Here is a 24,478-nt window from a genome sequence, read left to right on the forward strand (position 1 = left end):
TATTGATTATAGCAAGTAATACTTAATTTTACATTTGCGTTACTTATTACTATGTTCGTTCTTGCTCTTTTAAATAATATTCACCAATCTGGTCTCGTGAATGTTAATTATGTCAACGGGTTTCAAGTCAATAAACTAATGACATTTACCTGATTTCAACCTCCATTGACAAATTCTATATGTAAATCTGTCATTTAATTAACTCGTTCGCTGCCACTTAACGCCATATGGCGTCATTCGTCCATATTGCTCTCTTCAACTTGATAATATGGCTTCAGTCATACTTATTGTTGTGTGCCATTCACGCTACTTAGCGTCAAGAGGTAGTTCTTATTCGAGACATTCTCTGCTAAATGGCACGCAGGTAATGGGAGGTCTGCACAGTCTGGGTCTAAGCCATCGAGCCATGCCCAACCCTGCCCGCGGGCTGGATTAGGACGTACAAAGATATATCACTTCCGGCCCGGGCACTAAATTTATAAATATACAGCCATATTTCTCGGGCCTAACTTTGTAAAAATACTGTAGAACGATATTTATTGGACTGGAGAACTTTTTTAGCACAACTGCCAAATTAAACTTGCAATTGCTTGCTAAAAAAACTCCAACTGACCAAACCAGCATGTATATTAAGTTTATATATTTATGTAAGATTATACGCAACTATATAATCTTAACCTCTCTCTCTCTCTCTCTCTCTCTCTCTCTCTCTCTCTATATATATATATATATATATATATATATATATATATATATATATATATATATATATATATATACTGCTTGGTCAGTTGCAGTTTTATTAGCAAACTTGAATTTTCCAAAGCTGCTATGAATAATTTGCAATTTAAGCGCTTGGAAGATAAAGATCTTATGTTACATTTTTTGAAACATTACATTCTGCCGGTTCAGGCACGTGTTATATGTTAGTCATTCTACTTAACACCTTATTTAGTGAGTCCTCGTCTGGATGCAGGTATTTGGAAAGAATGAAGGCAGAATGTTTACCATTACAAGCGCTTTACCATTACAAGCGCTTCAGTTGTAATTGTTGTAAATAAAAATACAATTTTGCGTAAATGATTACATTTCTGTTACACTGGTCGGCAAAATGAAACTTCTTTTCCTTCCCATGAACGAACATAGGTGATTCCTATAGGTTTCGAGCTCCTGATTTCGAAACCGTAATCCGTTTGTCCCCAGGAATTACCAGTTTTCAGGGAGGAGAAAGGTGTTTCAATATCCGCCCAAAGATGCTATTCTCACCCATACAAATTCGCACGTTATAATTCAAATATCAATATAAATTATGCAGACAAAATTGCATAAAAAGTTAATGTTTAACACTTACGTTTCACTTGCCTTTCCGACACATCTTGTAATTACTACAGGGTGTCTCGCGTGTCACATTCTAACAGAAGTCTGCCAACATATTCACTTTCCATTTACCACGTTAGCGCCTCTCCATGGTAGCTATTTGCTGGTAAAATCTTTCCCCTTGTTCGTCAGATACCTCACCCAAGCTGTACATTTCAGGGAAGAAGTCCAGGTGACAAAGCAGGAAGAGTAACTTTAGGAACATATTACATCCCATGTTACGTAATGAAGTAATTAACCTGCATACAATGTCTTTGTAACCAGGTGACATATGAATCCTTAGAAAGTTACTGCACACTTCTCGAAAGGCCTGCCAAGCCTCTAGAAAGGCCTGCTTAGAAGAATATGTAGTATCCTTAAAAACGTCTCTGATTTGAGGTCCATTAAAAACACATTCTTTCATATTAGCCTCGCTGAGTCTTGGTAATAGTTTTCTGATAAGATTAAATGCTTCACCATCCTGGTTCAGGGCCTTGACGAATAACTTCATGAGCCCTGTTTTTTTATGAAGGGGTGGTAAGTATATTTTCTCCGGGTCCACAAGACGTTCATCCCACTGACACAAGAAGGAGCAGTGCTTTGTGTAACCTCCTTATAAACCGGTGAGGATGGCAATAACCTTAAGGTCAGTGCATACAGACCACTGGAACTGTTCGTACTTTATTTTCTGCAATAGGTTTCGCATGTTCTCGTAGGTTTCTTTCATATGTACAGCATAAAATATAGGGATGGCTGGCTTTTCATTGTCATTATGTAGTAACACTGCCTTGAGACTTATCCTGGAGGAATCCACGAATAACCTCCAATCCTCAGTATTGTAATTTATCTTCAGTTGTTCCATAAGCGATGGAATGTCACTGCAATACACCAAATCACCATCCTTTGTAAAACTATGAACTAGGCTAACGTCTCTTTTCCTACACATCGATATATTCACATTTTGGTTTAGTAGATTCAATTGTTGAAGTCGTGATGCAAGCAACAGCACCTTAGACTTGGGAAGGTTTAAGTCTGTGATCAGATCATTCAGATCTTCCTGACTTATCACATGTGGTTTATTAGTGTCAGGGACTGGAGCGTAATTAGGATCTGACTGAATACTCGAAAATTGTGCAACATTCTGACAAGAAGCAGGTTCTTCATCGGATAAAACACAGAACAGGGTGTATAAGTCTGGTGGTACGGGTATAGGCAGACAAACAACATGCTTCACAGGTCTCCTCGCGGATTCCAAGTTAGGATATTGTATTTTATGCCTCATGTTTTTCGAGAAACATTTTATATTAGTCAGGCAGAAGTAACAGTCTGAAAAATGATCACGGGGCTCGCGCAAAATCATACGTACGGCGAACGGCATCGATTTATGTGTAACTTTCAACCATCCTGTGAGAGTATGCGCAGATGAGTAACAACTTTGTTTCGGAGCCCGAAGGCGATCCTGGTCGCCGATTTTACACCCGAAGTACAGATGGTAGGGTGTCTTCAGGAACGGTGAAAATGCCCTACTTTGTCCCTTGAAAATCGCTTTCCCACATACGTAGCAGAAGGAATCTGTGGAAATGTCGCAAGTTTTCGGCATGTTCGTTTAACCAAACGTCAATATTTCTCGCAGAAATATTTTTCACCTACGGTATACACAGACACAGCGTGACTCGAAGATAAACTCGAAACTGAAATATTTGATTCACGCGACAATGTGGTGTATGCCATGGATCTTTTTTCAACAATCTGTCTGTCGTCTAGACAAAAGTGAGGCGACGAATGGTCGCAAGTTGATTACGAAACCATTTTCCGTTAATGACGCCTAAGTTTTAGTGTATAGTGTGGAACGACAATAAATCTTTGTAACCTAAGGGGAGGGTGTATGTTTCCGGGCGGTCGTGAGCAAGACAAAAAAGAAGGTTCTTGGAATATAGCCTAGTTACAGTTCTTCGATTAAGATAAAAATTCAGAATTATGCACTCCAAACACGGAAAACATATTTTAAATACTGAAAATATTATTTTCTGTCAATTATGGAAACAGCACTCCGCCACAGAAAAAAAATACGAGTTGGAACTATTTCGATGAGATATTCGTAATCAGCTTCTCGAAATATATACGGTACACCTTTCACCGTCATTAAAATTCAGAATTGTGCATTCTAAACACGGAAAACGTATATTAAATACGAAAAAAAATATGATTTTTTTGTCAATTATGGAAACAGCACCCCGCTAAAAGAACTGATGTGCTGGAACTTTCTCGATGAGATATTTAAAATCAGAGTCTCGAAATCTCTCAGGTCACCCTTCCACCCTCGTGGAAGGATTTTCATGCCGACGAGTATAGCTCGGACTTACTTCTGGCATATTTGATTATCATACGAGCTCATGCCGTACTCGGGCCCAAATGGAAAAACATGTTCCACACTCGGGTCGGACCTCACATTATAAATCCACGGGACGGACCTGGGCCGAGCTAAACATTTCTGCCCGGTCACACCTCTAGCAGGTATAGAGCTTTTATACTCTGGTGGCACAGAGTGTTAGTCTGGTCATTTTCTGTCGTGTGCTTGTTTTTTCTTGATATAGCAAGTTTGTTGCACAAGGCTAAATATAGCAAACGTGCAGGTGGCTCATTGGATAGGGACACTGAAGTCAAGGTGGTAGTGAAAGAGTTAAAGTAAAGATGTTACTCTTGTTTCCGTGTCAACGTATTAGAATTATCTTTTGGATTACCATGATATCTTTTAACTCCGGATTCTGAACAGGTTTATATTTGTAGCCGAAAAATTATTTTTGCAATTAGGAACATAATTATTTGTGGCATCGATAATATTGATTTGTTAGTTTATGTTGGGTTATTCTTTGTTAGTTTGTATTGGTCCTGTTAGTGTATGTTAAGTTTATGTAGGTTAAGTTAGCGAAACTATAATATGTTTATAGGCTATAGAACTGAATTCATTTTGTAATATTTTTGTGCCAGAAAAGGTTGCAATATTGGAAAATTTATGCAACATTGCAACGATATATTGCAATAAGTTCTAATATTACCTGTTCTTTTTGTATATTTTGTTGAACAAAATTCGATAAATAACATACTTGAAACAAATATGGTAGTATACATACCCAAAGGGAGGTACCCCAGTGTAGTTTTAACCACATACGAAATCAGATCCCCTTACAGTATAATTGTAACTAAGGAAACAAGTTTTCTTATGTCCGGTTCACAATGTAGACAACCCTAATTACCCTCGGGTATGAGTAACATAAACACATTGAGTAAAACATTTTGTACATTGGTACTCTCTTGGGTATTCAAGTATTAAATAATAGTATTATCTATGCATTTACTACATTTGAAAATACTTTTATATGGTATGCGTATTTTTTACAAAACAGTTATACTTCATACACTTTATAATATTAAATCATTAGAAGAAATGTATCAAACGCTAGGAGTGTATAAATTCTTTATTTTGACTAATTCACGATAAGCAACTTAAATAAAAATAATATATTGGTTCATGCCGGGCCAGGGATTATAAAATAATTATTCGTAAAACATAAAACAGTGATTTCTATAATCAACTTGCGGCTGATCTTAATGTATTTTTTTCTTTAGAATCAGCATAATGGTATTGCTCTTTCAAAATTGAAATCTATCACTAATGTCTTCCTGTTTCAATGAAAAATTGAATCTCAATACTTCACCAGTTAAAGTATTCATCACGTGAAGGCTTAATGCATTTGGACACGCACCGGCATTGCCGGCAGAAATGCCGCCGTCAGCAATGTGCCGGAGAAGCCTTCGACAATGCTAGCCTTATCGCCCGTACCGGCTTTCTCTGGCGCAATGCTTTCTTATTAGTAGATGAACACGTGGCCGGCAATGTCGGTGTCCCACCTGAAATATTACTGCAATTTAGATAAAGTAAGTGAGTGGCAAATACCTGTGTATTCTTCTTTCTGTTGAGAGTTTTGTTGTTTATACTCCTCCATTACAGTCTATAAATATATTATCGTCCTAATACTACCTCAGAGCAATTTTATTTATATTTACATTCTAGGTATTGGAGTTACTAATTTCCTTCATTAATGAATTACAAAAATTGGGAAATCTGATGAGTGCAGATCTCTCTTTAAATAATTTTTGTCCAATCAAAATTAGAAATACTGATGGGTAACAATTTCCCTCTAAATTGCTATCACCAAATACAACAGCAAATTTGAATATCCAATTTCCGTCGTGTATTTTAGAGTTTTTTTTTTTTTACTTTTTTCTCTTTTTTTGATTGTATCTTTTTCACATCTTGTAGATTTTCACACTCTCTTAAATGAATGTTAGGAAATCGGAACTTCAGAGTAGTAATGTAGGTTACTATATATTCAAATCCTCAATAATTCAGTTCTTCATCTTAAAATGAAAGCTGTAAAACTATATATAAGATATATATATATATATATATATATATATATATATATATATATATATATGTGTGTGTGTGTGTGTGTGTGTGAGTGTGTTATATATATAGGGGAGACCGGGGTATTCACGAAAATTTAACATTTGATTATAAATAATTCCTTTGTTTTTAGAGAGAAAATTAAGATTTCTTGTGGATAGAAAGCTTGGAGTATTTTATGTTTACTAATGTGCAGAGAAAAGTCAAAAGCAACATATTCCCACAAATCAGTGAGGTGTTTTAAAATATGAAAATATGTTCGGGTTTGCCGCAAAGGTCGCGGGAATCCCGAACATAATGTTTATCTAAAATTTCCTTTGCGAGAAAAGCGAAATCTTGTAAAATACAATAAAATTATACCGTAATAGTATTTAAATATATAATAAGTATCATAATTACAAACAACTCAAGTTAATGAGAAACATGATCAGACCTCATCATCTTTGAAACTATTACAAGAGAAAGCAAAAAAGTAACAGGCTAAAAAATATGTACCCTTACGAAACTTATTCAAAAATAAGGATACATTAAGTAAAGTATTCATTGAAATAAAAACTTTACATGGAGTTGTAGAAATCACAGATATATACGCATTAATGTTTTGCTCCCAAAAACAGTATTCTTTAAGGGTAGAATGTTCAAACGCAGTTAATTGCCTAACAAAACTGGCTAACTGTTATTGGACTGTAGTAGGCTAAATACATTTGTAAAATACTCCGTGAATCACGTACAGAGAAAATGCGGTTTATGATGAAGGATCACATGTCTAAAATAGGGTTACTGAGTAAAGAACAGTGAAGTAGGCTACTAACTGCGTAAAAGAATAAATGTAGCAAACTATTCTAATTAATAAAGCTAATAACACTTATTACCGAGACATAATTATCCAAACCAATTTCATTGACATATTAGTTACCTTTGAATTAAAACAAAACTATTTATTTTGGGGGGGGATTTATTTCACACCACGGGGCAATCTATCTATCCGTGAGGTAACATTCTATCTGGTATTTCCCCGTTAGACAACATTTTATTGTTAAAGTAGAAACTAATTATTGGATTCATACAGGTTCATAAGATTACAAAGAACTAATGCTCAAATATAGGGGAAAATATATCCTTATTTGTAACAATATAGAACGATAAAAGCCAATTTACCTTGAATCAACGTTATATGTGAATCGGGAAAAAAAACAAAATGTATTCTTCCCGGCAATCCACTCAAATCACTGTCACCAAATTTATGCTACACTTTTCCAGGTCTCTCCGCTAGTGTGCACTAGAATCGTATCTTTTCTAACTAGACTCTTTGACCGCAAACATAGGTGTTTGGCATTACACTAGTGTTCGCGAATACCCTTTTCCCCCCTATATATAAAAACTGCATTGTTACTGTCACAAAATGTACAGTGGATACAGTTCATTTCCAGGGAATATTCTTTAGACATAATTGTCAAAGTTTGAAACATATCAATATAAGCATATGTAAAATAAACTATTCAGATTATCATTATTACTTTCCTTAATTTTCATCAGAATAGTGTACTGATGCTGATTATTTGTACACATTATTATTATTATTATTATTATTATTATTATTATTATTATTATTATTATTATTATTATTATTATTATTATTACTGTTAATATTAGTGGTAGTAGTAGTAGTAGTAGTAGACACTTCCATAATTCACACGTCAATTTTTGGTCGTCATAGTAAGTGCAACAATTAAGAACTGCTTTTCAGAAGTAAGTTTATTTTTGTGGTACATTAATCAATTTTCAGTATTCACTTCTGAATTATTCACTTTTGACAAGTATACATAGTAAGGTAATAAGTGCACTTAACGTTTCTTGCTAGGGGTCCCATACTGCAAGCTATTACCTCCATCTAGGACTGTACGCGTATTACTCTGAACACGAAAAGACAATTAGTATTTGTAAAATACTTCCAACTATATTTTCAGAAATAAAAGTGATAGAACTAGTTGTTTTTTAGGGGAAAGAATACAGATGAAGTGTAACATCAAATTTTCATGCTTCTCTGTTATACAAGTATAGATTTATTGAGAACAGGTAGAAATGTATGTTGAGTTCGGAAGTTTAGTGGGATCTGGAATGGGTAGACCCCGTGAATGCGCCCTGCTTAAAACCTTACCTAATTTGTCCGGCCCTTGAGAAATATCCCATTTTATTTTTTTCTTTCTTCATTGCATATGACATGGTTGACCCATGAAGAGCTATCGTTGAGATATTATTCAAGAGGAGTTTTTGACAAGGTGAAGCAAATATGCTTAATGTAAAATCTAAATTTTGGTGACCTATATCAGAAGGGTAAGCCTTTCTAAAAGTGCAATCAATTAACACTATTACTACTAGTATTATTATGACTATTATTGTTGTTGTTTATAACTAGCATGCCAACCGCCTCAGCAGGGCCAGCCTTAGGTCGTGCGGTACCCGATTGGGAACCCTTTGCGATGTCTCATGTTTAAAACTAACTTGCACCAACGTTTGTAGAACCAATATATATTGATAACCTCCCTGGTCCAGTTTCTATATTTCGAGGATGAAATTGAACGCAGGAAAGTCACCTTCCGTTTGCCTTCTAAAATGAACGGGAATATTGAATTAAACATGAAATATACGAGAGGTAATGACTAGCATGAAAAAACAACTCAACCTTAACCATTAATTTGTTCATGTACTTTCAGTTCGTGTGCAAATTCTTGTGTAGTGTGTTGGAAGGTAATATAGGGTATTTCATTTCTGCCAATTCGAATACAGCATCTTTAAAAATTGAATCGCTGACAGCAGATTTAGAAAGTAACACATACCTCCAATTCTCCCTGCAGTCCTTGGAATATTGATCGGCTTCTCTACAGCAATCGTAGATGGTTGATGTGACAAATGCATTTAAGTCTCATGGCCGTTGTGTTGAATTTATCGAACAGCGAGTCGGTCTTATTTACATGTTCACAGTAACAACGAGAAAATATAAATTCACCAAGTTCAACGTAAACTAATCATTTTCCTACTTCGACTTTTCTCGGTAAATGTAAAAGCAAAATTTTGTAATCTTAGAATGCAACTGCGCGACTCCGCGCTACGAAGTTACTCCGTTTCAAACTATGTCCGAATCTCCGAATTCACTCTCTGAATCAGTCTCAATCCCTCCTGAGACCTTCCATCCTTGGGTTTTGGTTAGCTTCCTCTTCTCCACATGACGTCAGAAGCGTGCTCTCTTTCTGTTCGAGGAAAGTTTCATCATTGTTGTTCAGCGATTGCAATGCCTAGAATGCCTGTATCCGCGATACTTGGCAATTCTAAGATACCCGAAATTGTGTCTGTTAAGAAACATTGTACAAACTTCATGACATTAGATATCTGTAATTCTTTCCAGTAATACATAATTTAGGTTTTGTTCTCATTTTTAACAATTAGAATTATCTGCTAAATTGTAGTTTCCTTAATACTACTGTTATATAATCGTTTCATAAATTAAATACAATGTCAAGCTTTTGAGTAATCTGTTTTGTTCTTTGTTACTTTCTTAACTCTGTTTTGCTGAATGTGATTTAATAAATTAATATTTGAAATTTAATAGTACATGAAAGGTTAAAATCAAAAACAGAAAATTAAATAAAAACAAAATAATGAAATATATGCGTACAGCCACAATATATATAGGATGGGCCATTTTAATCGTTCCGCGGAAATATCTCGAAAGTGGTCGAACACAAATGAACTGAATAATAACAAATAGGAAATACAATCGAATGGTGTTGTCGCGCTCCCTTAGGGTCGCCCTTCATTGAGGTCTTGGATCCAAGCTTAAAATTTTAAATTGAAACAGGAGGCGACTAAAAAGCTAAAAAGCGTTATGGAAAATGATTTTTAATATCGGTCACCGTATTCTAGATGTCCGCCAAGCGATGGCCTCTGTATCTGATAAAACGTCCAGTACTACTAGTATGAAAACGATTGGGGTAAATGAACAATCAAAACGTGAAACAGGAAAAAAAGGGTCACGTCGAATTATGTGGTCGCAGTACCCCCAGAACACCATTTCAGGAAAAATGATTAGAGAGGAAAAAATTATTAGAGTGTCATAATGGAAAAAATCTAACTCCTAGAAAATTGTCACTCCAACCTTCCTCCGTAAGTGTGTGAAGCAGGAAGGGACGGTAAAACTACACATTGAAACCTTAGTTGTTGCAAATTGAATCTACGCAACAAACTTACCTGAAATATATTTTTATAAGAGATAGATGTAGGTAAAATTCGTTTTAAATGCTACCTTCCAATTTGATTGCAGGCAATATCTTTGATGCAAAAATGAATCAACTAAAACGTGAAACAAAATTGTCGAACAATACAGTTTTAGAACAATGTGTATAAACGATGGTTTTGTTCATCAGTCATCTGCAAGATATTGGTTCGAACATTTTCCTTCTATTTCTTTACACATGTGACGGAATATGTGGTTCACTGAGATGTTGCTCCACGGTTACATTCCGAAAAACTTGGAGTGATAATTTCAGTTGTGATCATTAGTAACGAAATGGTATATACTAGGTGCAGCGTTTTATTACTTTTTTCTCGGAACGAAATGTAATACCTGGTAAAAATGGTACACCCACATGGACGTTACAGGTATAGATCTTTTCAAATCAGATAATATATTCAGAACTCTTGCCTTAAAGTTTCGAAATTTAATTCACAGTTTCAAAAAATGCCAAAGTTGTTCTTTAACCCATTTGGTGTCATAATTTTTCTAATACATATTTTTAATTGCGTTCTACATATTTTATCTTACAGAGGACACATATACAAAAGAAAAATAGCTTTTGATTGTATGTACCGGGGTACGGCCGGTACAGCCTGTCCTATATATAGGACATTGGCCTTTTGGTTTGACAATTCTAAAAAATAAACAAAACTATATTTAATTTTTGCTTTGTTTTATTAAACAATGTTTGCAAGATTTCATTCCCCTGCAATGTGTCTTAGCACTGTTACAATAACTATGGTAATTATCTAAGCACGGAACGGCACACAAGCCAACCTGGCATTTCTGACATGATGTTATCGGCTATTTTGGACATCCTTGACATCTTCTTTGCTTTCCTTTCTCATTTCGTATTAGGGTATGTTTACTAGCTTTTCGTGCTTCTGAACACTTTCAGTACAGTCCCTGTGGCCCCGGACTATGTCTTGTCGATGCAGACTGTGAGAGCAATGCCATTGTAACACTTCTAGAAGATCCAAATTACCTAAGTCCAAGATCTGATAAAGTTTCCATCCAGCAACTAAAGCAGTTTCAACAACATTCGTAAATAAGTTCCAATAACAGTTCTTCCCCTTGATCTTGATTGGCTCATCTATTTGTCAAATAAATCTACGTCGTTCTTGAATTTTTTATATGAAGTAATACATGAAGGCACTTTGATGTTTTTTTACGCCCTTTGTTTTTCGTGTTACCGTTTCCACACAATCAACGGATTCAAAATTTGTTACAACAGTCACAGCCTTGTTATCACTCATTTAAACATACTGACTTCTGACTTACGATCAAATCTTATGTCCACAAATCCTCTTTCCTTTCTTGTTAGTTCTTTTGACGACATCAAAGGACATTTTCCGGTTCTATTTTCCCTGACTGTTCCAGTCATGAAAATGTTCCTTTGTCTCAGATTGGAAGCAAGATTGTATGACGAAAAGAAGTTATCCATATATACCGAATGGCAGTCTGGGTTATCCACAACGGATAGCGAAGATTCCACAACATAATCGGATAATCTGCTATCCCCTTGAGATTCAGATTGGTATTGAATTATATGCAGTGGGTAACCATTGTGTGTGGCTAACATCCATAATTTGTACCCAAATTCCACCGGTTTACACTTCATATACATTTTCAAACCGTTTCTACCACAATATCGTACCATTCTCTCATCTATAGTTAGTTCATGGACAAATACCCCAAATCTTTGAATAGCATCATTTATTAGACTATACAAGGGTCTGACTTTGAAGTAACGGTCAGATTTGTCTATAACGTAGTTATTGTTAAATTGAATGAACTTTTTTTAATTGTCTGAATTTGTCCATGTTTCGTGACATAGTTTGCACAATTAGTGGAAAATTGCAGTCAGCTGATGTCTCCAAATACATCGACTGACGTGGATCAAAAACGTAACCACTATACAACAAAATGCCTAAAAATTGCCTGATGTCATTTTCACATACGGAAAAGTCTGTATTATGCTGAGCAGCATATCAGTTTGTCTCAGTAATTTCGAATATGTGAATTGGCGATCGGTTTGTTAATTCTGTTTTCAAATTTTCTACGTGAGAATTGTTCATTTCCATTGGTGTCTTTGAATATCCACACTTACCTTTACTCCATGTTGGTCCTTTAGCACTTTCTTCAACTAATAACGCAACATCATTTTTACTTTCAATTAGTTTTACGGTCCCGCACCCCTCAGGAGTGTCTTCTTTTCGCACATCTTGAATTCGACGATCTTCATTTTCAAGGAATTCATCATTAATAGTTTTTTCTTCACCTACCAAATCAGGTTCTGGTGGAAGTATTTCAATATTGACATCATCTTCTTCCGAGTCGGACGGTAAGTTTTCTAAGTATTGAAGTATTTCTACTGTTGTTGTGAAGATCTGAAATAAGAAGAAAAGATATGTATCTGCAGATGTGCACTGTAGATAGAAACTAATCTAACCTAACATGTAACAACAAATCTAAATAAAGCAGATGGTCCCTCGCGAAAATGCTACCGCGATGAACCACACAAAACCCACAACCAATGGGGGCTGGTGGGCGTGGCATGGAAGTATAAACCTCCAGGACATGCCTAGATCGCCTGTGTTGGTTGTGGAACGAGTGTGGGTCAAGAGGCACTGCGCGTGACCTAACCTCACCTAACCCCTAATACCCCTACATGTTTGCATAATGTCAAAAATTCTACCATTTTATAAAGTATAAGGGTCAAAGTTTTCTAAAGTAACTTCGTGGCATTGTCAGTAATTTATAATTTTGAAGCACATAAATCTAATATTTCCTTACCTAACGTCAAGAAATATATGCATATATATATAAAATATACAGTAAACCAACTATCTAAATTCTTCCAGTACTGTTTACAATCTGAAGGTCCACATGATGCAGATTCCTATTGTACGTTAGTTCTATTACATTTACCGTAAATTAATGGCAAATATGTTTCGAACTTAATATATACATAGAGTTTAGTTGCTATATTACCCGGAAATTGAAATTCCTTGAAACCAGTAGGCTAAATGGCCAATGTCCTATATATAAGGCACTAAAGAAACAAGGTATTTTCATCAGATTATTTTCTTTTCTGAGTTTAAACAACTAATGCATCAAAAAGAATTATATTTTAATAATATAAAACAAATGCTTACCTTAGATTTCTTGGCCTTTTCAATTTTCTGTATCGAAGACAAGAGAAACGTTAATCAACAATCCAAATTCCAGATATTTAACGATACCTGATTTCATTCCAAAATGTACCAATCTTCCACACACTACGAACGAAGAAAGCATGTACTTGTCTAGCATGAGCAAAACCGAACAACATTCGGTTGATTAATCACTATTCCAAACCGACGAACTTTGTCATTGTCCTATATATAGGACATTCCCACACAGCAATGAAATATTTTCAAAACGTTTTTAAAACGTGCCATCATTTTCCTTCAGAAAATGTATCCTACTTCCCTTAAGGAAATATATTCCATACGTTGTTGAAAACATTTTCCAATTAATACTGAAAATATTCTCGTAACATACTCAAAAATGTTTTAGAAATATTTTATACGCCGTTAGAAAAGTTTTCCAAAAAATGTTTTCCGTACGATTTCCAAACATTACTGAAAATGTATTTGAAACATTTTATACAATGTTAACGGAATGGTTTTAAAAATGTTTCGCATGGAATATTTTAAAATTATTTACTAATAACACAGAAAATAATTTCTCAAGAATGAAGAAAACTGTTTTCTAAATATTTTTTAAATGTATTGCGTACATTAGTTGAAATATTTTCTGAAGATTTCTAATTCATTTTTAACAAGGATTAATGATCTGTAAAATAATAATTTTAAAATGTTTTCCATATATAACAAAAAATATTTCCTGTATATCACAGAAAATATTTAGTGAATATTTCCTGTATATCACAGAAAATATTTAGAGAATATTTTCTGTATATGACAAAATATTTAGAGAATATTTTCTGTACATGACAGAAAATATTTTCTGTACATGATAGAAAATATTTTCTGTACATGATAGAAAATATTCAGAGAATATATGGTAGACATATCAAAAACATTTTCAAATTAATTTCCTTGGTGTTCTGTAACAGTAGAAAATGTTTAGAAAATACTAAACTAGTTTCAGATATAATTTGTGATAACAAAGAAAATATTTACGAATCATTTTTCAAATAGCAATTGATATGTTTTTGATTTGTTGTTGCATGTAGTTTGAGAACTTACTTAAAATATTTTTCTAACATTTTCTAGTTTTCAGAGAAAAATATTTTAAATTATTTTTGAATATTTTTCGTCATTACCACAATAACACCTACAGTTTGAAATACATTTCTTTCTTCGAAACTGAAGGAAATGCATATGAACAGTTTTCCAACTCTTGTGAGTTAAAATAACTGCATTTCATTTATACAAATTCATGGGGTGGTAGAAGTTTGTGTATGCTGAAACCGGTTTAGAATACACGGAAACTTCTAGCATCACATAAATTTGTGGAAATACATTCTAGTATTTTAACTTACAGGTTGAAGAAAGAAATGTATTTCAAAATGTACGTGTTATCGTGGTAATGACGAAAAATATTCAGAATTTAAAATATTCCTCTGCGAAAACAAGGAAATGTTAGAAAAAATATTTTAAGTACGTTCTGAAACTACATACAATAATAAATCAAAAACATATAAATTGCTATTTGAAAAATGAATCGTAAATATTTTCTTTCTTAGCACAAATTCATATCTGAAACTAGTTTAATATTTTCTTAAAAGTTTCTACTGCTACAAAACACCAAGAAAACTAATTTGAAAATATTTTTGATTTGTCTAAATTATATTATCCGAATATTCTGTCATGTACCCGGGATCCCTTAATATTACAAGGCGAGAAGACAGGGAACACTGTACAGTAAAAGTGGAGAAAAACTAAATCATCTTGGACAGAACACATTCTATATCTATGACAATATTCATTGAAAAATATGGAGGAACAATAACAATCGGAACAAATCACATGCATTTTGAGAAAAGTATTTATAATGGAACTCCTAAAAAATACATTAGTACAATTTCTTACAGAAGTATTAAAATATACGAAACTTACAAACACGTGTATATAATGAGCTTTTCCTTTAAGGAGTCATTATAAAACGAGATCACACCACCATGAAACCATTTTATTGCACCATGTCTCTCAACATAAGGACGACGTGGACCACTCACAGTCAGATGTTCACAGGTGGGATGTCGTCATTGTTCTCTTCGTTGTGTTTTACACAACACTAAAATAGCTATTGTAGTGCGTAAAATAAATGACTGAGCACAAGAAAGACACCCCGGGTGTCAACATGTGAGTGGTTCATGTCGTTCTTGTGGCGGGTTCACCGGTGGTTAGATATATATATGATAAATGGAGAAAGTAACTGATTTTATATCATGTAAATATTTAATGTGATATACAATCGATTATTCCCTTGAGTTATCGTATATAATAAGAGAAACTAAACCGTTTATTCTTAAAATTATCTAAATTCCAACATCCTACATTACTTAGATTGCGTAACAAATCGAAAGCCAAATAAAGGAACGAAGGTTTAAAAGACAATGCATAAAATAACATCCTGTACATTTATTGAGAATAATTTCTTAATTTTACATCAAGTATGAATTTGTTGTACACAATACTGAAAACTACATACTTAATGTGAATACATAAACTGAAAGTCTATAATAATTTAAGTCTAGTAATTGCATACCGTATATTAAAATAGTTTGAAATGTATATACATCTCATTAGTGTAATATTAACTAGTGTTATATAACATTTTTAAAAAGCACTTACTTTGTAAGAACAGTTCGAATAGAGTTGCAGCTTATACCCATTTTGTCTTGTCCCCACATCCTAGCATTGTAGTTCAGAAGATGGCAGTACCAATCACCGAAAACCAAGCACCAGAATCATGCGTTTACTTACGTTTCCCTCTCCTTCAACACACACCCACAATATAAGTTAAACTATTTGTTGGAAATTTCTCCGCTACCTTCTTCTAAGAATATATTTAACGATACGAAGTAGGTATATTAACATTACTTTAGCATTTGAAGTGTGATTTAACTGCCATAATTTAAAATTGAGGACAATATTCATGCAAATTAGCTTAAATTGGTACCATGTACATTACACTAAACGAACTATGCCAATAAAAAAATCACAGTCAATGAGAATTAGATCTTCATTCTAGATTTTTAAATTGCTGCTATGTTAATGCTATGAATTCTGTGCTCCCCACACCAAATGTCTTTATGCCAAATGTTTTTGGTCGAAGCTGTGAGCAAACCGCAGGCTAATGATCGGATGATGATGATAGCATGCAGGCTGATGATAGTTCATCACTTATAGGAAGACAGTTCGAAGTACTAGGTGGGACAGAACACTTCTTTTTCCTGGGATTCATCCACACTTACGGTCAAATTTAGTACCGTCTATGTAGTATCTATGTGAGGTATACCTTGAAATCATCTCGGTTGATAGCCTTCACAGTGCACTCCTAAAATAAATCAATTGTTTTAGAATTATAATTTGCAGCATGTGTGGCAAAATTTAAAAACGAAATACATCTCAGAATCAAGGCTTTGTCAAACGAAGCGATATATGGGTATTTTTTTTATCTTACTACAGGCTATCCAAAACACTAAAACATTGTTTTCTATACTTTTGGAAGTTGTATACTAAATATCTTAGTAGCTGTCAATCAAATTTGGAACGCTGAATAAGTTGTAGTGTAGATATACAATTGAAGCTATGATCCAAACATAAAATAATGATGTTACAAATAAATAAAATTATCTTAGGATGGGAATGGAAGCTGTAGACGCATGAGTATTACTGAGTGAAGGAAGGAAAGTACCAGCGTTATGGCACCTTCAGCTGGGTTACGAGTTTGACACAGTTCATACACAGAAATCGTTCGGTGGTTTATATTTCCTGCTTCGACTTAAAAGATAAAGAAAATTTGCTCGCTTTAAAAGAGTTAAAAGGTAAAAACTTTAAAAAGGTTTAATTTATTGTATTTTTGTTAATGTAAATAAATAATGTAGACAACTGACACAGCTTGCCCGCTGGACCTTGGCGCCCTAATCCAACTGCCATTTATATGCCTGCCATAAAGTAATAAAGATATAAACCTTTTTAAAAAGTGCAGATTAAAGGTAGCTTAATATTTACATTTTTTAACGATACCTATAAATTAATAAGGTAGAAGTATATGTGGTCCTTCTCCCTATGCTTGCTTATATGCCTTATATATATATATCTTAAAGCCTAGTCATTAATAATACCAGCCCTCTGCTCCTATACCACCCTGTGATACCGGAGCAGGACGTTTGGACGCAAAGCCCTATACCTAAATAGGTTAATCTACTTAAATAGGTTATAATGTATTTCATAACCAGAGATGATTACGTACTAAAAGCCTTAAAAATAGGCACTAATATCACAAAAACTCTTAAGAAAATAACTGCACAAACTAAAAACAAGAAGTTCAGAAAGGTGAAATTTGATCCAAATTTTCTTTAAAATGCCATCTTCAAAACTCTTAAGTTTTCGTTATGTTATAATATGCCCTATGGTAAACAGTCACTGAAAGTCTCAGTTGCAACAAATGCTTAATTTAGTTCTCAAAAATTTTTGTGATGCAGAAAGAAAACATATGGGTCTAATTATTTTGTTTTTAGAATGATATATCCTAATTTCAGGAAAATTGGAGACAATGACCTGCAGAATTTCTTTTTCAGCATGAATCTATCATGAGCTAAAATAAAACTAGCTGTAGGCATCCTATAACACCCCAAAGCAAACTTCTGCGAAGTTACCTTTATAATATCTCTAACATAAAGGATATTCATAACTTCATAGCAACTCATAACATTGCATTACTGCTTATTACTATGTATTTGCAACAGAGATACTTGGAAAGGAAACAACAGTGAAACCAGAAGTAAACAGTGAAATCTAATATACATATTGAATAATTTATTTTGTCTTATGTTACAATTACCATGACATTATCATTCCATGACGGAATTATGGGCCAAGTCGGTCCTCGTGGCCGAGTGGGCTAGCGCTATATGCTAGTAATGAGAATCTCTTCTCTCATATGACCTCGCTGCTGAAAGGGACGCTAAACTAAATCCAGCATTATTCTACAATTTCAAAAGTTTCAAAATTCTGTACGGCGAATTCTTTCATCTGCCTGAAAATATTTTTTCTTTTGAGTTGATTTTGAGATTAACGTCCCGTTCAGCAGCGAGGCTATATGAGACGTGGACCTACTGATTAACGTGGAATCCGAACCACATGAGCTCCCGCCGGGAATTTTCTTCTTTTCTTGGGCGGATCTTTTCTCGAAGCATTGCCTCGTAAACTAAGTCCTGCTTTTTTTTTTGTCCGAAATGCATCAATAAAGCGCCAAATCGACCAATATCGTTCCTTTACGTTAGATATACTATAAAGAACAGGAGTTATTTTATTTTGGGGTATCACAGGCTGCCTAAAGTAAATTTTATTTGGCCCATTCTTCGTATTTAAATGTATAGTTAATGCCTATTTTTATCAAAATTTATTATTATAATGTCTCAACTTTCTATTAATACAATAGTCTCCACTATCCGGTCTAATGGGCATATCGAATAACAAAAAAGTGCCTTCCATTTCAATTCAGGTAGAGCATGTACCATCACCATCTCACATATTGATGAAACGTCTTTTATAGCAACTACACATGTTTTTAAGGGACTCGTATTTTTTGTTTTGTTTTGTCGAAAAAACTTTTCCCGCCAAGTAATGGGCCATCAAAGATGGGGAGTACAATTTATGAATTTTAGAAAAATGGAAATGCTCAATTTCGGAGCACCACCATTCAGCTATGGAGACAGATAGAGTTATAATTCTTGTTGTGGTATGTACATAAGGATATAAGTAAATATATTTTATTATAGTTTGGTTTGCGTATTTGTATCTTTCTGTATATAAGTTAACAAATGAAATCCAGTTTATCTGAAAAGTCGAGGTTTGCGATTTTTTTCGAGCACTTCCGATTCGAATTTTAAAATTCTGTTTTCACGGTTAGTGAGACCTTGTTACCCGCTTTCGGAAAAAAAATGCATCGCTTCTGTGTGCAACCGTTTTGTCGCAAAAAATTTGAGAAATCGTCAAATTTTTAAAAATTGCCAATTTTGGGTGCCATTTTCTCGAAAACACCATAATTTAAAATTCTGAAATTTTGTCAATGGTTCAACTTTACATGAATAACAAACACACCAAATAGCATTCTCGACCATTGCTTCATGAATTAACTATAGCCTTTTGAAGTTAGCGAAGATTCGTTAACTTTGATGTCACAGTTGGCAGCATTGAAAACAATGAAAGTGCAACAATTTAATGATGCTTTTGGTTCACATTCATTAAATAAAGAATAAAAAGATTTCCTGCCTGCTTTTTATTACTTTGATCAAAATGGCTCTCTGAAATGGTAAAATGAGCCTCCAACTACTCCATCTTCTTAAATCGATCTAATCTGATATGGAAATTACGATTATGAAACACACACATTTTAAGTTTATTCTAAACGGCCATCCAATAGATCCTGATGATCTACAAACAACCTGAACTATTACCTCAATGATGAACGGGAATGCTCCAGACAAAATTCCGATAAGTGCGATGTCATTACAGTGATCGAAAATGGACAAAAAGTTAAAAAAACGAGATTTTCTTACGCGTACTATCAAAGAAATTTACGGGCTGTTTAAACAGATCAATTCCAGCATAAAAATGGTTCACTCGAAATTTATAGTATTCGACCAAAGTTGGTCATTCCGCAACCTGCGAGGGAGGTGTTTGTGTGTTGTGCAAATTTTAAGTTAGCTGCTACCGCGTTGCAACAAATCAAAGGAGCAGCCTGTATTGAAGCTGTCATGAGTGACCTATTTCCATTAGTAGTATGATTCGTATAAAATGACAGCTGTCTTCTTCAATAATGTGGTGATTGTCATGGAGCGGAAGGAGTAAGTGTGGAGTCTTTAATTATTGATCCTGATGAAAATGAAAATATTACATATGCCATATGGGAAAATAATGATCTTGTTAAAAAAAAAACTGTGACACTCTGTTGCTGGTTAAAACTAAGAATTTTAAATCATGAATACATCGAGAAAATCCAAAGAGAATTAATTGCTACTGAAAAGCGTCGTGTAAAATTTCAAGATACAAATTCTATTTTACTGCATGTGGACTTCGTTGAAAACTGGACTGTTATTCTGCTATGTGAAATTCAGAGTGAAAAACGATCAAATCTCCATCGTTACGGCAGTGGTATATTATTATGAAACAACTGACAGTTTTGCTGTAATAGGCGACGACAAAACACACGATTCCACTCGTACTCATAGTCATGGATAAGATTCTAAAAAATACTTGAAGAAAAGCGAAAATACACGTTTTAGAAAAAGGTTCGAATACGTGCGTAAAATTTATCAAACCGTTTCAGTGATTTCTAATGATGCTGCATCCCACTTTAAAAATTGCTTTCAGATGTTTGAGACGCGGACAGGTCCGATAAGGCAGTGGCTTTTCAGTGAAACCGGCCATGGCAAGGGTCTCTGCGACGCTATTGGGGGTGTGGGGGGAAAGGTATAAAGAATGTGGCAACACGGCATAACCTTAGGCAAGAACAGATTCACAATATTAAAACTGCAGAAGAATTCGTGAGTATAGTGCAAGTACAAACTCCGGGCATTATTCTCGTAATGTTGTCAAGAACCGAATTGGACAATTTTAAGAAAGAGAAAAAAGGAAGAAAAAAAAACAATGGGAAAGTGTGCGACCGGTAACTGGTATTCGACGAAGTCATCTTTGGTTTTTATGGCACAATATTAAAACTGCAGAAGAATTCGTGAGTATAGTGCAAGTACAAACTCCGGGCATTATTCTCGTAATGTTGTCAAGAACCGAATTGGACAATTTTAAGAAAGAGAAAAAAAGAGGAAAAAAACAATGGGAAAATGTGCGACCGGCAACTGGTATTCGACGAAGTCATCTTTGGTTTTTATGGCAGTAACGGGTCACCATGGACTAACTTCGTGCTTTCCCCAAAATTTATTCTGCAATTCAAAGTGTAAATTTACGAAATCTGCAAAAATGACTGCATACATGCATACATGATAACCAGTGATGGATAGGAGAAATATTATCAAAAAATCATGAATTACATGAAGTTGAAGTGGTCTTTATGTTTCCACATAGACCTTCAACAGGGTACAGGTTTCCAAAAAGGCATAAGAGAAGTGAAAATAAGTGTTTTGTGACTATCGACAACGTGCTAAGCGTTGTGAGTGCACCAACACCTATTGGAGCATCTGCACGGTTAGATGCTATTAGCGAAGAAGACACTAAGCAAGCAAATAATTACTTCAGTGTGATAAAATCAGTGAAACTTTGATTTCGAAAACCGTTTTAAATAAGTTAGTTTAAAATTTGTGTTTTTCGTAATCGTAATTTTTATCTCTGATTACATCGGTTTAAGAAAACGAAGGAGTAGGGGAGGTTCATTTTACCATTTCAGAGATCCATTTTAATCAAAAATAAATAAAAAGCAGCCTGGAAAAACATTTATACTTTATTTAATGAATGAAATGAAATCTTTAGTTTTACGTCCCACGGTTATGCCGGTTAGGCTAAAGGAGACGGTGATGATGAGAGATGAGTGAAATGGTGGAATGAAGAAAGTGGGAGGAAACGGGAGAACCCCGAGAAAACCCACGAGCACGGTTATTTAATGAATGTGAACCACAAACATCATCAAATTGTTGCACTTTCATTGTTTTCAGTGTTGCCAACTGTGATATTAAAGTTAATGAAACTTCGGTAACTTCTAAAGGCTGTAGTTAATTCATGAAGCATTGGTGGAGAATGCTATTTGGTGTGTTTATTATCCATGTAAAGTTGAACCATTTGACAAAATTTCAGAATTTTAAATTATGGTGTTTTCGAAGAAATGGCCATTTTTAAAAATTTGACGATTTCTCGATTTTTTTTTGCGACAAAACGGTTGCACATAAAAGCGATACAATTTTTTTTTCGGAAAGCGAGTGGAAACAGAATTTTAAAATTCGAACCGGAATTGCTCGAAAAAATCGCAAACTTCGACTTTTCAGATAAACTGACGTTCATTTGTTAACATATGTACAAAACTATACGCATGCGCGAACCATACTATAATAAAATATAGTTTATTTATATCCCTATGTACATACCACAATAAGAATTATAACTATCTGTCTCCATAGCTGAATGGGGCTGTGAAGTTGACCATTTTCCAATTTTCTAAAATTCATAAATTGTACTCCCCATTTTTGATGGCCCATTACTTGGTGGAAATTTTTTTTTCGACAAAACAAAATATACGGGTCATTTAAAAACATGCCTAGTTGCTATAAAAAAAAATTCAACAATATCTGACATGGTGATGGTACATTTGGGGAGGGGGCTGAGAGGATGGTACAGTTTTTTTGGGCTGTTACGAATACAAAAAAATCCCTAAAATATAAAAAAAAATACTCTTTTCTTTATAATAGCACTATCTTATTCTAGATTCATCGCTCTACTAAATGAGGATTCGAACTTATGAAAGATCAATAAAAACTGTATTCTATAACCATAGCCGCCCGCTGCAGGGAACAGTTGCTTTCCCCATGGATCTTCAAAATACATAACAAAATTTTAAATTTTCTTATTCACACACAACAGTTAGTGTAGTTAGCAGCGAATGTAAATAATTGTTTTTTACATTAAATATTATATGGTTCTAGGTATCTGTATTCGTGACTTTCCTCGTATGTCGGTCCTTTTGCCCCCTCCCGCCTGTAAGAAATCCTGTGGGAGTTACTATGTCTAAATTTCCCTTTAAAATTCGCTTATATACTACATATACATCTATATAGCAACTAGTTATTAAAGATGAATATATTTATGATTACAGCAACCGAAACGATTAAATTAATCGAGAGCCGTAATTAGTAGACACTACTTTACTCGGTTAGTGCATTGCATACATGACAATGACAACCAGCATATCTGAGAATGTTTCATACTGTGAAGAGATAATTTACTTCGAAATATCCCATACTGCAGCTAACTTAATATTATATAAGAATTTCGATACTCGAAAAGAAAGATCAATTGAGACGTGCTAATTATCCTGAATAACCGAGTCCTACAACCAAGAAAGAAGGGTTAAAATAGCTAATTGTCTACAACAGCTGTGCCAAGTGCCCGGCAATAATTAAGTGCAATGAGCAATTACAAAGAAGAGACGGTTATGGTTACCGCAAAACCGTACAATTGTTATTCCTCTTGCTTAATGTAACCAGGTAAGTTGGTTAACACCTTTTGCTCTTTTTCTTGGTAACTAAAGTCCAGAAGGTATAACGTCATTGACTTCCCGCACTTGGACATGCTCGTCACTGAGGGTGTGGTAAAAGGATAGCCAATGACCAGCCACAATTCACCGCACTCAGCCATGCTTCCCATGAGTAACCGAGCTGGCAACTCGGAATAAACGTCACTACATCTTTTCGCGGGAAGCAAACTACGTTATACCTTCCGTATTATAGTAATCCAGGAAAAGGCAAAGTGTACTTTCACTGAAAAAAAAATGAAATATTTAAGTTTTACGTCCCACGATTATGCCGGTTAGGCTAAAGGAGACGGTGATTGAGAAATGAATGAAAAGGTGGAATGAAGAAAGTGAGAGGAAACGGGAGAACCCCGAGAAAACCCACGCACACGTGTTTGTCCACCACAAAGTTCACTTGGCGGGAGCAGGATTTGAACCCGGGATCCCAAGCACCAGAGGTGAACTGTACTTTCACTGAGTACTGCTCGGTTACTATTTGGCTACACGATTTCTAGCGTAGTTTTAACCGAAATTCGACTACTAGCAGCTAAGTTTTCATTTAATTCTTACTGTGCACACGATAAAATAAAAAGAGTCATATGCACCCGTGGTGTGAGTTATTAGTTAAAATTTATTAGTAATTTGTTACAATTTTAGACAATGCCTTTCTTTTAAAAACAAGACAATACTGCATAAATTCTAAGGGGAGAAGTGACACCAGTGCTTATAGTGTAAATCTTCGTACATATACATATAAGCTCTAAGACAGCCTTTCCCAACCCGGAGTCCGCAAGCCAATCTGAGAAAGGCACACACATACACAGTGATGAGAAATACACCATTCACACGGTGCGAGCTGGGTTCGAACCAGGGACCCCAAGCGC

The sequence above is a fragment of the Thermobia domestica genome, chromosome 1 (genome assembly GCF_964235325.1).
Source record: "Thermobia domestica chromosome 1, izTheDome1.hap1.1, whole genome shotgun sequence".
NCBI classification, from domain to species: Eukaryota; Metazoa; Arthropoda; class Insecta; order Zygentoma; family Lepismatidae; genus Thermobia; species Thermobia domestica.